At 42.5% G+C, this 13,229-nt stretch overlaps 2 long non-coding RNA genes across 2 annotated transcripts; both read left to right on the forward strand.

Moving 5' to 3' along the window:
• The first annotated feature begins 3,676 nt into the window (after positions 1 to 3,676).
• On the forward strand, positions 3,677 to 5,336 carry LOC147752610 (uncharacterized). The gene is made up of 2 exons (XR_015313611.1): positions 3,677 to 4,154; positions 4,451 to 5,336. It is a non-coding gene; the product is annotated as an uncharacterized LOC147752610 (long non-coding RNA).
• A 2,421-nt stretch (positions 5,337 to 7,757) lies between these two features.
• Positions 7,758 to 10,714, forward strand: LOC147752611 (uncharacterized). Its single transcript, XR_015313612.1, has 3 exons — positions 7,758 to 8,229; positions 8,896 to 9,275; positions 10,218 to 10,714. It is a non-coding gene; the product is annotated as an uncharacterized LOC147752611 (long non-coding RNA).
• The last annotated feature ends 2,515 nt before the right edge of the window (positions 10,715 to 13,229 follow it).

Below are 13,229 nucleotides of genomic sequence, written 5' to 3' on the forward strand. Positions count from 1 at the left end.
ATTTGGCCAATCCCAGTTGACCCATTCAGTAGCTTCTTTATACATATTATGATAGGGTTAAATCCCTTTAGCCGTTAAAAAGAAGCCATATAACTGCTCTACCCCTCTAAGATACCGCCTTGAACATACATACAAACAAACCATCATCTTCTTCCGACTGTATCCCTCGTCTTGCCGCTGTAGTACGATAGTGGATCCATGCAGGCGGCAAGACGAAAAACCTTTGTTTGTATAGCTAGAATAGTTGCGACAAGCCTAGGAACCTTTTTCTCTATAGAGCAAGATGAGGGCAAAGACAGGCCGGTGGGAGTCGATAGTACAAGTTAACTGAGAGAAGGAATTCTTTACAGATGTTGGCAAACGGCTACATAATGTTGCACGCACCTGTACAGCCAACCAATCGCACGCATTCATAGGGTATATGAGAAATACATACACTAATACGTACAAACAATACGGAACTACTGCAAGAGAAAACGCAGGAATAGCGCACGGCGTCGCAAGGAATTTGTCGTTGGCTGTGGCCAGATACTCTATGGGACGCGCGCCGGTGACGAGTAACGCGTTAATTCCAGCGTTTACCGACATTGTGGTCCGCGCCAATACGGACATTGGTTAGTCTCGTTTAGTTCATGAGTCGAGGAGGAATGGTCCGTCTCAACGCTTGCTCGACACTATGCGATCTATATGCTAGTATCGCAGCAAGTAAAAAAGGTCTGAGGAACCACTATAGCGTTCTCCCCCCCTGCGCAGCTGCCTTTGAACATACGTATACTGCTTTTAAGGCGGGTGCAAGTGTCGCCCTCCTGACTGATCGTAATTGTTGCCATACTAGTTGCAGTGGTATGCCGGAGGGATTGAAATTGGTTTTTTTGTATCGTTTCGCTATCCTGGTTCCCTTGTGTACTCTTTCCTGAGCGAGGCATTGTTGGCGTCGTCATGAAGCTTCTGCAACACGCCAGGTAGATTACTGTATGGGTACACGATATTGTATACCCTACTGCTGCTATCGCCACCATTACAAGCAGACTGGTGGAGTAAGCCGTACGTAGAAGGGCCGATCTTTTCCTTCCGTTCAGTGTCGGTCCTGAACAACTCCACTTTATCCCAAATACTACACATAGAGATGAAGCCGGTTGCGGAGGTTGCAGGTGGGGGAATATACATAGAGGGGCAAGGAAGAAAAGGACGCAGACAGGGAATAGGAGAAGGAGCGAGTTACTATAAGCAGGTAGCTAGTCTGTGCCAGACACAGACCCACAGATGTTTGGATTGTGCCTTGTTCATATTAAGGCCATGAGGGAACTCATCATTATGCTGTTTTCTTATCGGTAAAAAAGAAATTGCAACAACAGTATCTATCCGACCATGTTCGGTACGCCTTGGGCCTGCTTACCCTAGTTGCGGTAACTACTGCCACCACTGAAACCGCCGAGTGACAAAGATATCACTTTGCTGCGATTTATATTAGTGGTACAACGCACATGGCAAGCAAATGTGTGCAGTCGTTGTATCGACCGTGACCAAAATGCTTTTAGAAACAAAATCTTATATAAAATCTATGACAGACACAACCTATTAAAGTGGGTAACGATCCGAAATTTAAAGATCCATTATTCTGTAGTTCATGGCACCTTTGATTGTTTTCTCGACAACTATAGGTATCTATAGTTAAAATCTGATTGATAGATACTGATCGAACTAAATGCGCTTTAAACAAATATATTCCCAATGAAGAATATATTTTATCATTTTTTAAATTAGACTAAAAGATGTATTATTAGCTATGTCCGTCATATTCACCATATTTTGCAATTCTCATATAAACGGGTTAGCTTGAAACGGACATCATCGAAGTAAGAATACCACTAGCCCTCGAGGGTAATTACGGGCCCTGTTTAGGCACGGTGATCACACCAGGAGATAACATGTCAGGGTTAGGCCAGTTGTTTTTTTAATAACAAACGGACAAACGCGTACACATCAATACATATCGAAACCATTAATATTGCACTGTATATATATGGCAGCTACGACTGAAATTCAAGGACTTGCATTACAGGAAATGAGTAACGAGGTCTAGCAATATTGAATTATATTTTTCTGGTTGTGGTTACTACACGCTTAAACTATTACCACTGAGTGGCAGCAACATAGTCAAGTACTACATGTATACGTACATGCGGAATAAAGCTCGTATTATTTTTTTAGTCGATTTGAACGTATACAGTCGTGCATGTATGCTGGCGTGCGTGTTTGTCCGTCGTTTTTAAATGTGCAATGCCGTCTGGTCGCTCAAATGCGTGGACGGACGTTGATTACGTGCTATTGGGCGTCAGCGCTTCAGTGTATCTATAACATACGTGTGTGTATACACACACATGCAGAAAAGGACATTAACAAATAGGCACAGATAGATAGATAGGCGCGCACACAAGGGGCTAGGGGCTACACAGTCAGGCAAAAAAGGCGTTTGTATATGGATGCAGCAAGCAGTGAACAAAAGCACACACAGTCGCATATGCTCTCACGCACAGGTCAGTCTATAGAAGGAAATGTCTATTGAGAAGCGACATCTACCGCGGATATAACAATAACCTACTACGCCGCGATATGCATTTGAAATAAGACGTCACTGCCCTTGCTACTTTAGCGGCGGCAACTGTCGATTATACTACCGCCGTCAACTACCCAATGGGCAAAAGGCTCCGGCCAAATGTGTCACATTGGGATACAGGAGTAGCGGTCACGACAGTGACGCGAATCGCAGAACCGTCCCGAACCGATATTTTGCAGATGCTGATAACTCTGTTCTAAACGATTGTCCCTGGCGATAGCTGTCAAAGGCCAGCGAAACGAAATCGCATCAGGGACAGGGCCCCAGGGAGGGTTGCGGGGCAAGGGATTTGTGTAGTAGGAGTGTCCTATCACGTCGACGTTGTAGTCCGTTAGCAGCAGCAGCAGCACGGCCTACCCCACCGCTTCACTCTCCCCCTTTTAAGGAGCGTCAAACCATCAAAGGTAGGTTTGTCAATTCGTTTGTCTCTGTTCATTTGCTCGCTTTTCGGTGAACTATATCGCCGTCATTAGACACAGTTTCACATAGCAATAGAAGCAACAATAAGAGCGACCATGACGATAATGATTGCCTTTATTATGATCACGATGACAATTATAGTGAGTACATGTAATCTGCATACGTTTTGTACAGACAAAACAAATCCATAGCACAGGGTCGACAGAACTCTTATAAAATAGCTCAGTGGTGTAATGACAGCAGACAATCACAGAAGGATTATCGATAAGGTTACCACGTTGATTTAAGCGGTTCCGCTTTTGTATATATTAATAAAACCAAACATAGAGTCTATAAATGAACTGTGAAAGCTGCTGCATTACTTCAGGGTACGTTCAGCCAAACGATTGTGATCTAATTTTTAAACATTTACCGCTGCTCTTTAAAAACTGGCGTACATTATGAGTTTTATAGAGATTGTTATTGAGTGTATCTGCTAGCTTTTCTATTGTGCACATGCTAGTTGCTTATATTGATCTCCGTCTAGAAAGACATTGAATATGGAGGTGAACGTCAACGATGACCTACGACGCGTCGCTGCACCACGCAATCTTCGCATGTACAAGCTTCACTTGACGAGGTTTCAACGAAGACTGATGCCTTTCTAGATATAAACGTACTGTATTTACGTTCGTAGGTTCGAGTTTGAGTCGTGGAACTGGAAGGCATGTCGAGTCGGGAAACGTACACAATGGGGGATGAACCGAAGAGTGAGTGGTCTAAGGACGAAGTTAGCAAATGTTTGCAATGTGACTTCAATACAAAGGGCGCCCTGCCTCGTTTAGCGTTGTCATGTTTCGAGTAGCGGCATACTTGCCTTGGTGGCCTGAGTAGCATGGCCTGGTCGAGATCGAAGTCGTCGATGATGATGGAAGAAAGCTTGATGGTGCTGCTGCTAGTTGACCTGCTAGTTAAGTCCACTCCGCCCTCGTCTTCATAGGATGCTGCTACTCCCTGCGCCAGTGTGTTTACGCACGGGTGTTGTTTAAGGACGGGTGCTGTACCTATTTGAATATACGTCGTCGTGGTCCTCGAGTATAGTACAGGATTGATTCTCTCCAAATAAAGATACTCCTACGTACGTACAGTGTATATGAGGATAAATGTACAAGGCATCCCTGACGATGCTATTCGATGATCTATTCATTTGGTGTCCATACACTCGATTAGAATACGGAAAGTACCATCCACAGTATCCACTACGTTACTAAGCGCGTCGAAATTTACCGCGGCTAGGTAGGAAAATGCAAAACTACTTATCAGTAGTGAATCCGTTAATTCTGATCATGGATTGACGCTTGCGTACCCGTTTCGTTTGTAAAAACCGGAGAAGTCCGATTTAATTATCTAAATATATATACATATTTCCAACAGATGTGCTCTCAAGCGCGTTTCAATGTCGCCGGTGGTGACAATAAGCGAAAGACAACGTACGGCCCACACAAGCGTGCGGAAGCGCTCTTTTGATGAGGAAAAGCAAGAAGCGATAGAGAAGCTTGAGCTAACGAAAGCAACTGCAATGGTCAGCTGCTTGACGGTACGACGCAGGAAACTCCAATGAGTGGCATTTCGTCCTTTCAAGGCCGACAGCTCGACTGTGAACAGACGGCATAAACTCCAAACAATTTGTACTCTTTTGCAGATAAACATTTTGTTTCCGTTTGACAGGTACTGCCTGGCGAAAGCAGGTGACTATAACCGAAGACGCATACGACACAGGTGCATAACGGGCGATAGAGACACAAAACGTCAAAGCTTCAAATTTGTAGAGGTAGCTTACGTTCTTGTATCTGTAGTTACGTTCAGTGATATTTGCATACGCGTAAATGGTATAATTAGACACACAGTATATATATAAACTGTATTATAGGTAAAATCATTTCATCACTGTAGTATTCTACTCATATGGAATAGTTAGAGACAGAGTCTTTATTAGTACCTGGACGTGAACGTTAACGGACGCTCGAATCGAATTCGCATAAGTTTACTTGTACATGTTAAGTTCTATGTTGATACGAATGCCGATAGCAAAAACTTCATGAAATCTAAGTTGATAGCAATCGGGCTATAAGGATAAGAAAAATTCAAAAGAGATTGAATAAATCCGATCGAGAAACCATCTTTTATGATTTGTGATGATAGCCAGCGCAGCAGCTGCCTTGGATGAATAATCTAAGAAAATGAGGTAGCTTCATATTATGAATAGTTAACGCTTCTATGGTATGAGCAGATCAATATAACATTGGTATTTCAACTGTAACTTAATGTCTTCTTTTTTTTTTGTAATAGACATCACTCAGCCGTAAAGGCATTATAGATAAGACGAATGGAGACATAGGTCTATACTAAGTAATAACACAGATCGTCCCCAGGTGGGTGCTTAACTTAAGTACGCAGTGTGAGATCGCGAAGATATCATAACGGTACAGTGTTGCTCGAACATAAGTTGTACGCATAAGAGCCTGCCTTTGCTAAGGCTAAAGCCTTTCGTTGAGATCGTGCCTACGATGAAACAACTGCTCTGCTCATTACAGAAATTTCTATTTTAGCATGGAAACGATCGGGCGATGTACATAGTTGCCAATGTGACATCTCTTGCCGGTGGTATTTGATAATAGTATTCAGATTGATTTTAAAAATGACCAACTGTCGGCTGGAGTCGATCGAAAACGTGTGTGAAATCTGCCGCACTACGTTGACGCTAAGCGGTGAGGTAGACGATGTTATAAAGCAGGTTGTACGGCATGTCAGTATTTCCTTTTAAGATTATATTTATTTAGGATAGATAATAGAGCCTTAAAGTTTACAGAGGCCTTAGACGTTTTTAGGCGTAACTATGTAGCGTGAAACGATAAAGCTTCGATATCGTAGTCAATAATAATGTCGACAAGTCGACTGATGGGCTCATAACTGCGTTTTGCAAAAGTAGATCACGTACGTCCTAGTAGATTTGCTATACCACGGGTCCACTCCTCTCGATCAGTTGTATTATAAAAAATCATTAATATTAAGCTGAAGCCGAAGAACAATGGCTTTTCGTAATTTCTCAGTGAATTTTTAAAATGTTATTTTTTAATTTGCTCTTTTTACTAATTTTAGCAAAAATATATTAAACGAGGTATCTTTTTTGACCAACGCTCGTTATTTTCTAAGTACTTTAGCAAAATGGTCTGGCTTTATGGATTTGATATCTACGTAAGAGTATAATATTCTACTAGGCTACCAGGAAGTGCAACGCGTTTAGGTTATGAGAAACATGTGGTACGTCGAAATACTTTTAATCAACCAATTTCGATTGTTTTTACTGGACACATAAAGGGGTACCCGAATAAGTCCATAGGTCTTCATGGGGCAACCAACGATTGAAGTAGGTTAGCAACCTTATGTTCGTGTATTTTGTCTCTGTAGGACGTATTTGATGGAGGTCGTCGATCTATAGACACACTGTATGGCAGTGTACGATGAATGATGAACGTTCGTCACACTTTGTTCTAGCGATACAAAAATGTGTAGAAAAAAACTATACACACATGTATGCACAATCTCATTTGTCCTAAAAAAAAAAGCGAAACCTTAATCATAATCTGCTATTTGCATCGTAGCGGGATGTTTCAACTAATAAAACTCTAATCCCCTTTTCGAGCTAAATCAATTTTCCTTGCTGGAAAGTCTTGGTTTTTCCAGCTTGAGCATTTAGGCACAGAGATCAGTGCTGAATGTTAGCCTTTTGGAGGCATGGAAATGCTCTACGAAAATATGTTACATGCATTATTCATCGTAGTGTACGCCAAGTCCTTGTTAAAGGTCGAAGAACATACGCTTTCTCGCCTCTAATCCACTATGTACCTAAACCATTTCCACTTAAGACAAATATAAAAATGATGTTAATCAGTCACCGCGCGTGTTAGGATTTGCAGTTCCGATACATTACCCTTCCAGGATAATAACTTTTTATACGATTTTCAACATTAGCCAATTTAGTTGACGTGAAAATCCTTAAGCGGAGAGATAATGATCGGGGTTCACGCGTCGTCGTGCCAATGAGATGGTCACGCAAGTTTATCGTCAGGACGACTGCATACGTGACTTGTAATCGCATGTGCAGATTTCTTTATTTCGAAATAAACAAAGTGTACAACATCGTTTTTATTGAAAACATTAGCTAGATATGTGTGGGCCCCACGAAATCCCTGCAGGATTCACATTTGGCAAGCCAACATGATATTAGCTCGTTTAATAACAGTACTAATAGCGGTAAGAATGCTACCAGTAGTAACTAAACTTATAGAGGTTTCATCGCAAAAAGGCGTGCATTATCTATCAAGCGATGTAACACTTCTTTTGCGATGCCTGCCAGTCTGTTCGCCCTGTTTGCTTCCGGCCATTCTGTCATTTTTACTACCCGTTAAGTTTGACCGATCTTCGAGCGACTGATCTGGACGACGAGTGAAGCGACGCGCGTCGATGCATGCAGCACATCTTGAAAAACGATAAATTTCTTCTGGACAGTAACAGCATATAGATTTCTATAGGTGTGCAAATAGTGTCAGGAGAGACAGACGTATACGGTCAACAGCCGCAAAAACCGCCACGTCGTTGCTGTTTAGGTCTAGGTTATTGTCACGTTCTCAAACGGAACTTCTAACAGAAACACGAAAGCTCTCCTTTATTACCACGCATTTCGACATATGTGTGGGTACGGCAGGCAGGCTTATTAGAAGCACGCACCAGTTTCAAAAGGAAAGAGAAACGTTTGCCTCTCCTGAGGGTGGATTTGGCGACACGTGCTACGATGATCATTAACAGAGCTCGAGTGCGTGCGGCGTAACGGCATCTCGCCAGAAACTAGCCATCCCTCAGGGATACCCACTTAACTCTACCCGCTTCGTTCGAGCTAACGAACAACAGGCACATCGTCGCTACCGTCAGCGTCACTATCGTCGCTGCTGTTGCTCGTGACGGTGCTAAAGACGGCGAACGTGCCATTCCAGCAGCCAGCAATCTAGCTACGAGACGTCAGCCCAGCCATCCTCGAAAGGAATTGTGGAAGTGAATCCACGTTCCAGACGCTACACTTGACCGTGCTAACTAATAGAGGCAGCAATAGGAATACAGAAGCTGGAGACCCAGCGAACTGGAACTATATAGACATTGTAAGTAAGTGCCGTTCACGGTACTGCTAGTAGACTTTGATTAAAAGTACGAGTAAAGACCTAATTGAAGTGGTACCTTTCTCTGATCACAGCATACCCATAGTTACCGCTATTCTCGGGAACAAAGTGCGGTTCCATTGTGTCATCCCTTCGTAACTCGGATTAATTAAATAGAGTTGGAATCCGATTAGGTGAATTTGTTTTCGATTAAGTAGTCGAAAGGCTAAAGTCAAGCTAATTATAATAACCGAGAGGAGGATATAAAGGGAAGCGGAAAACAGAAAGCAGAGAGCATTACATCGTATGAATTTAAGTTCTACAATGTGTTGCATAAGCGATCTTTCATTCTATAGGATTCAATAATTTCTGCGGTGAATATTTCGATTTTAATTTTGCTATTGCTTCCGTAATTTTATTCTGTGTCGTACGGGAGTACCCGATTCAGCTCCGTGTTAGTTACTCAACTGACTGACATAGATTATGAATACAAGTGGGTTAACCCTTCAAAGGTTAAGTATCTAGTGAGCATAGCGGCCTGATTTTGGGTTGAACGAATGGGATCGGGGTTTTACAAATGAAACCTGCCTCGATCATTTAAGAGCAACTACTTGTGAGGGGAAGATTAAAGTCTAATCCGTAAAAACAAATCGTTACTTTTTTTGCCAGTGAAGGAAGTGTACGCATCGTAGAAGTCCGATGAAAGAATACTGCCGACCACTAGCAACTGACTGACCGAATGCTTAGAAAAGCTGCTGTCTCACCCGACGACCTAGTTCGGCATAGCTTATGGTAGAGCTTACCAGTGGGCATAAAGTGGATCTGAAAATAGGAGAATGGATCAAACGAGGACGGGAACGGGAACAAAAACGAGGACACGAGCGAATGCCGTAATGAGGAGTGTTTGAGAAGCTCCAGTGAAGCAGCCGTCGCGGCCTCTATCGCCAACTGAAATTACTATAGGCATTGTGCGCCTCTGTTCGTATGCAGTGTAGAAGCAAAGGCATAAGAATAGGATCCGGATGAAGCGTACGCAGTACCGCGTTAGCGTAAGTGTTGAATTTTTTGCAGCAGCTTTGACTGTCGTAGTACCAGCAAAGTAGATAGGGGCAAGTGGCATCTTTGCGCGACGACAAAGCCACTGCCCGTAATATCTGCCAGCTGTAGAATGGACCTATCTCCGAGCGAATGCGGACCCCGGCTATCAGGACCTAGAGCCGGCGACTACCATTTGCTGCTTGGCTTATTTTATCCAGACACGACAGGCCTTTATAAAAATAATCTACTTCAGTGCTCAAAATATAGAATTTTTTAGCTTTATCTACGTCACTGCGTACGTAAATAACGCATGAAACTTTCTTTAAGCGTTTCGACGGATAGGCACACTCGCGAAGTGAACTACGAAACTTTTTAGCAGGAATAACAGACGCATGGCATCTATCAAAGAGTATCGGTACGCTTATTCACAGATTTCAGCGCGTGCAGACGTTGCACGAATCGAGCGAAATTATCCACAACCAAATTACAAAAGCTGCGTTTAATAACTTACTGTAATTTCTGTTCATATGCGTGGGATCTTAAGTTGCTGCATGAAATCAATATGAAACGTTCTTAGTTTCCTTGAGGTGCCTTTTGTAAAATTTATCTTAAGAAAAATTTACGTAATACTCACATTTTAGCCTAACGGATTCCCACCCAACCGTCCAGTCAATTCTATGGTGAAGAAACAGTTCTTGTGTACGTTTCGTAACCTCGAAAGATATTTATAAGTTGAAATTGGACTCTCGCCTACGTCTTTAGTGCAGCGTACAAGTACATCTATATGTACATAGATATACATGTATATATTTATTCTATCATAAATCATAAAACGTCAGATAGGATACGAATCAACTCTGGCCGATTCTAATTAAAGTGATAGATGGCTTTATGGTATTTACTTTACAATAGAATAAACAAAAGCTCATCGCGATATCTCTGCGTGTTTACAGCGCGCTAGAGTGAAAGCTGCTCGCACGTGCCAGGTCGTTTGTGTTCATCGTTCACTATAACTGGGAAATACTACTAATTAAACTAAATTTGTTTATATAACACCATACACATAGATTTTTCTTGCAACTCAATTAACGAAAGCATCGTACGGGAAAGGAAATAATTAAGGGTGACAGGCTTTTTTCGGCCGAGGCATCGTCGGATCACTTTCTGTAATTCTCTCGTCTGCCTCGCTTCCTCTAGGCTTAAATAATTGCAAGGACTTGGCGTGGGCCGGTCTCATTTGTGGACAAGCATACAAGAGTATCAAGTATAATTAACATTTAGAGAACACGCAAAGCCATCGAAGGAGGGAGCCACCGTGTGATTGCTAACAGGACACATCCATTTCTGTGTCCGCTATTTACATGTTCGCAGTACCAAGTTTTGCTACTTGTCACACCGTTTTTTTTGTTAACTGCACAGCGGGGGCTATAGGAAAAGCCAGGGACTGTTGCTCTTATGTGGTCGATACGAAAATTCACTTTTCTAGAACCCGGGTTGCAATTTAGAGCCTTGCCGTATGCTAGAAATGGAAATGACTGGCAAACAAGAAAGATTGCAACACGTGATAGAAGTTACAAATATATGTATTTTATGTTAATCGACTTGTTGACCATTAATTAGCCTCACTTAGTTTACTGAAGTCATAGAAAATAGGAGCTACTACACATTCGGACGAAGTTCCAGGAGCCATATATTAGAGTTTCTTCTGAAAGCAGACGCTTCGTTCTGAGAATACTGTTAAAAAATCCTTCAATTTTCTCTTGCCACTCCCGTCTCAAGATAGATCAACGTTTGCATTTTACAGCGTACATCTTATAGGTTGAAGAGGAAAGAGTTAAGGGTTGAAACCGTTTCGTTTATCTGCTAAACCATACATCGCGGAACCAGTTTAATGGTGAGCTTTTAAAGCATACGTACGGTTTCGTGATATGTTCCATTTGACCTCATAACGATATTTAACTATCGTAGCGAGACTTCGCGCTGCGGGTACCTTGCATAATCGAATATTTGCGTAACGGCTACCTGACTTTAGGATGCGAAATTGTAATTTCGCTTAGAGTGTTTCTTGATTATAAATCAACTTTAAGTTTGATAATTAGACAATTCTAGTCTTCCATATCTGGCCTGTATTTGTGGAAAGCCATTTATCGATTGAAGTAGCGTATTTGTGTGATCTTCACTAAGAATCTTTGGCTAACAATGTGCGTTCCCTTTTTTGGATCATTTTGTAAACCTTTTATATAATTTTCAAATACCAGTGATTTTGTATCAAATGCACTGCAGTAGTTTTATTGACTGAGACATTCGAGTAAATGGTTATCTTATCTGTAGCTTTTCCGTAAATAACTGACCTGCAGGAAGATGTCATAGTGGAATTTCTGCACAGACGAGTCGATGTATTTTAACGAGCATAAGCCGGACAACATCAAAAGCCTTAAAGCTTGAAGATAGAAGATCTACTGTGGCTGTTAATCTCCTGACGAGACGCTGAAAACCTAGGATAACATGGGTCCGACAGCGTTAATTCAGTAACAATGTACAGATCTGCATATGTGACTGCACGCATACATCTGTGTCTGTATATATGCCTGCTATTTTTGTTCATGAGCGCCCAAAAGCTCTGTCAAAAAGACTAAAACGAGAGGTGATGTAATGGGTTCTAGTCGATAGGCAAATGTAACAAAGAGAGAATTAAAGCAAAGCAGACAGAGCCAAAAAAGTAAGAGAATATAATAGTAAACGAAAGAGCGAACAAAACACCAAATGATGATGATTGACGAATGTCTCCTAGTGCCATGTTCGTCTTTGTCCTCTGTAACACCTCCAGCTCCTCTTCATCATAGCTCTGCTTGCGACCTTTTTCCAACGTCCGCGTGTGACACCCTATGAAACCTTTTTCCCCTCCTTTTTGTCGTTTGCAGCGGGCGAACTAGGAACAAAGGCAACCATGCGTAGTAGAGTTTGTACATGCGTGCAGACGTGTAGCTGCCCTGGAAACTACGGCTGCATGGGAGCAGATAGAAATGTGACGAGAGACGCCGCCCTAAACGAAGCTGTTTGCTTCTGACCGGAAAAATCTTCGAAAGCCTTTCCCTGCGTCATCTGCTGATGGCGTCATTACCTGTGAGACAGGTGGCAGACATAACTATCGGCACGACGTTAGGAGCAAGCGCCGCCGTAAATGTTGAGCCTCTATTGGCGCGGAGGGAGGCAGACACTGCTCGCCTCATTTGTAGACCGATGAAAGCTTTCACTTAGGTTAGCCAAGGTGTCCCCGTGTCAGCTCAGTGGGTAATGTATTTGCGGGCTAATCTTACGGACATGTTGTGGTCTAGGTTCGAACCCGGGAATGGGCAGACTTCGTTTCGTACTGGGGGCCAGCCATGTGTTGGAATGCCTAACGGTGATGCCGGACGTAAAAGTCGAAACGTAGGGATGGTAAACTACGGTTTTACATAGGACTAGCGCCCTATTCAGTTCCGGTGAGTCACCATGTCAAATATTCGATCAAGCGTGCGGCGCCGTTCTCGTGTTGTCTGACAATTTCGTTGATTGAGTATAGCGACCGAAGTAGAGAGTAAATGAAAGAGGGCTGCCGTGGGGCGAACGGGGACGCGACGTCATCTGCATTGTTTCCGTGTCTCTCCACCGTCCGCAGCATCCGGGAGGAAACATTAGATGGAGGGTAACAGTAACGGGCGGGTCAATCACTTGCATGGACGCTTATGTTAACATATAGAGAGTTATACATAAAGGTTGCTTATGAACAGTAACGCAAACATAAAGTAAAAAAAAAAGTAAAACCGAATATATGCGCACGTGGAATAGAGAATTGATGCAGATACGTCTCACAAGTTTCGCAGAAATCAATAAGTTCCTCAGAATATGGGAAAGGCGCAAAAAGTTGAACATATATATATATATCCTGCTGTTTTACGTGAATTAATCGATGTTGTATAATGCAT

This window comes from Varroa jacobsoni, unplaced genomic scaffold, assembly GCF_002532875.2.
Source record: "Varroa jacobsoni isolate VJ856 unplaced genomic scaffold, vjacob_1.0 scaffold_1132, whole genome shotgun sequence".
Classification (NCBI taxonomy): Eukaryota; Metazoa; Arthropoda; class Arachnida; order Mesostigmata; family Varroidae; genus Varroa; species Varroa jacobsoni.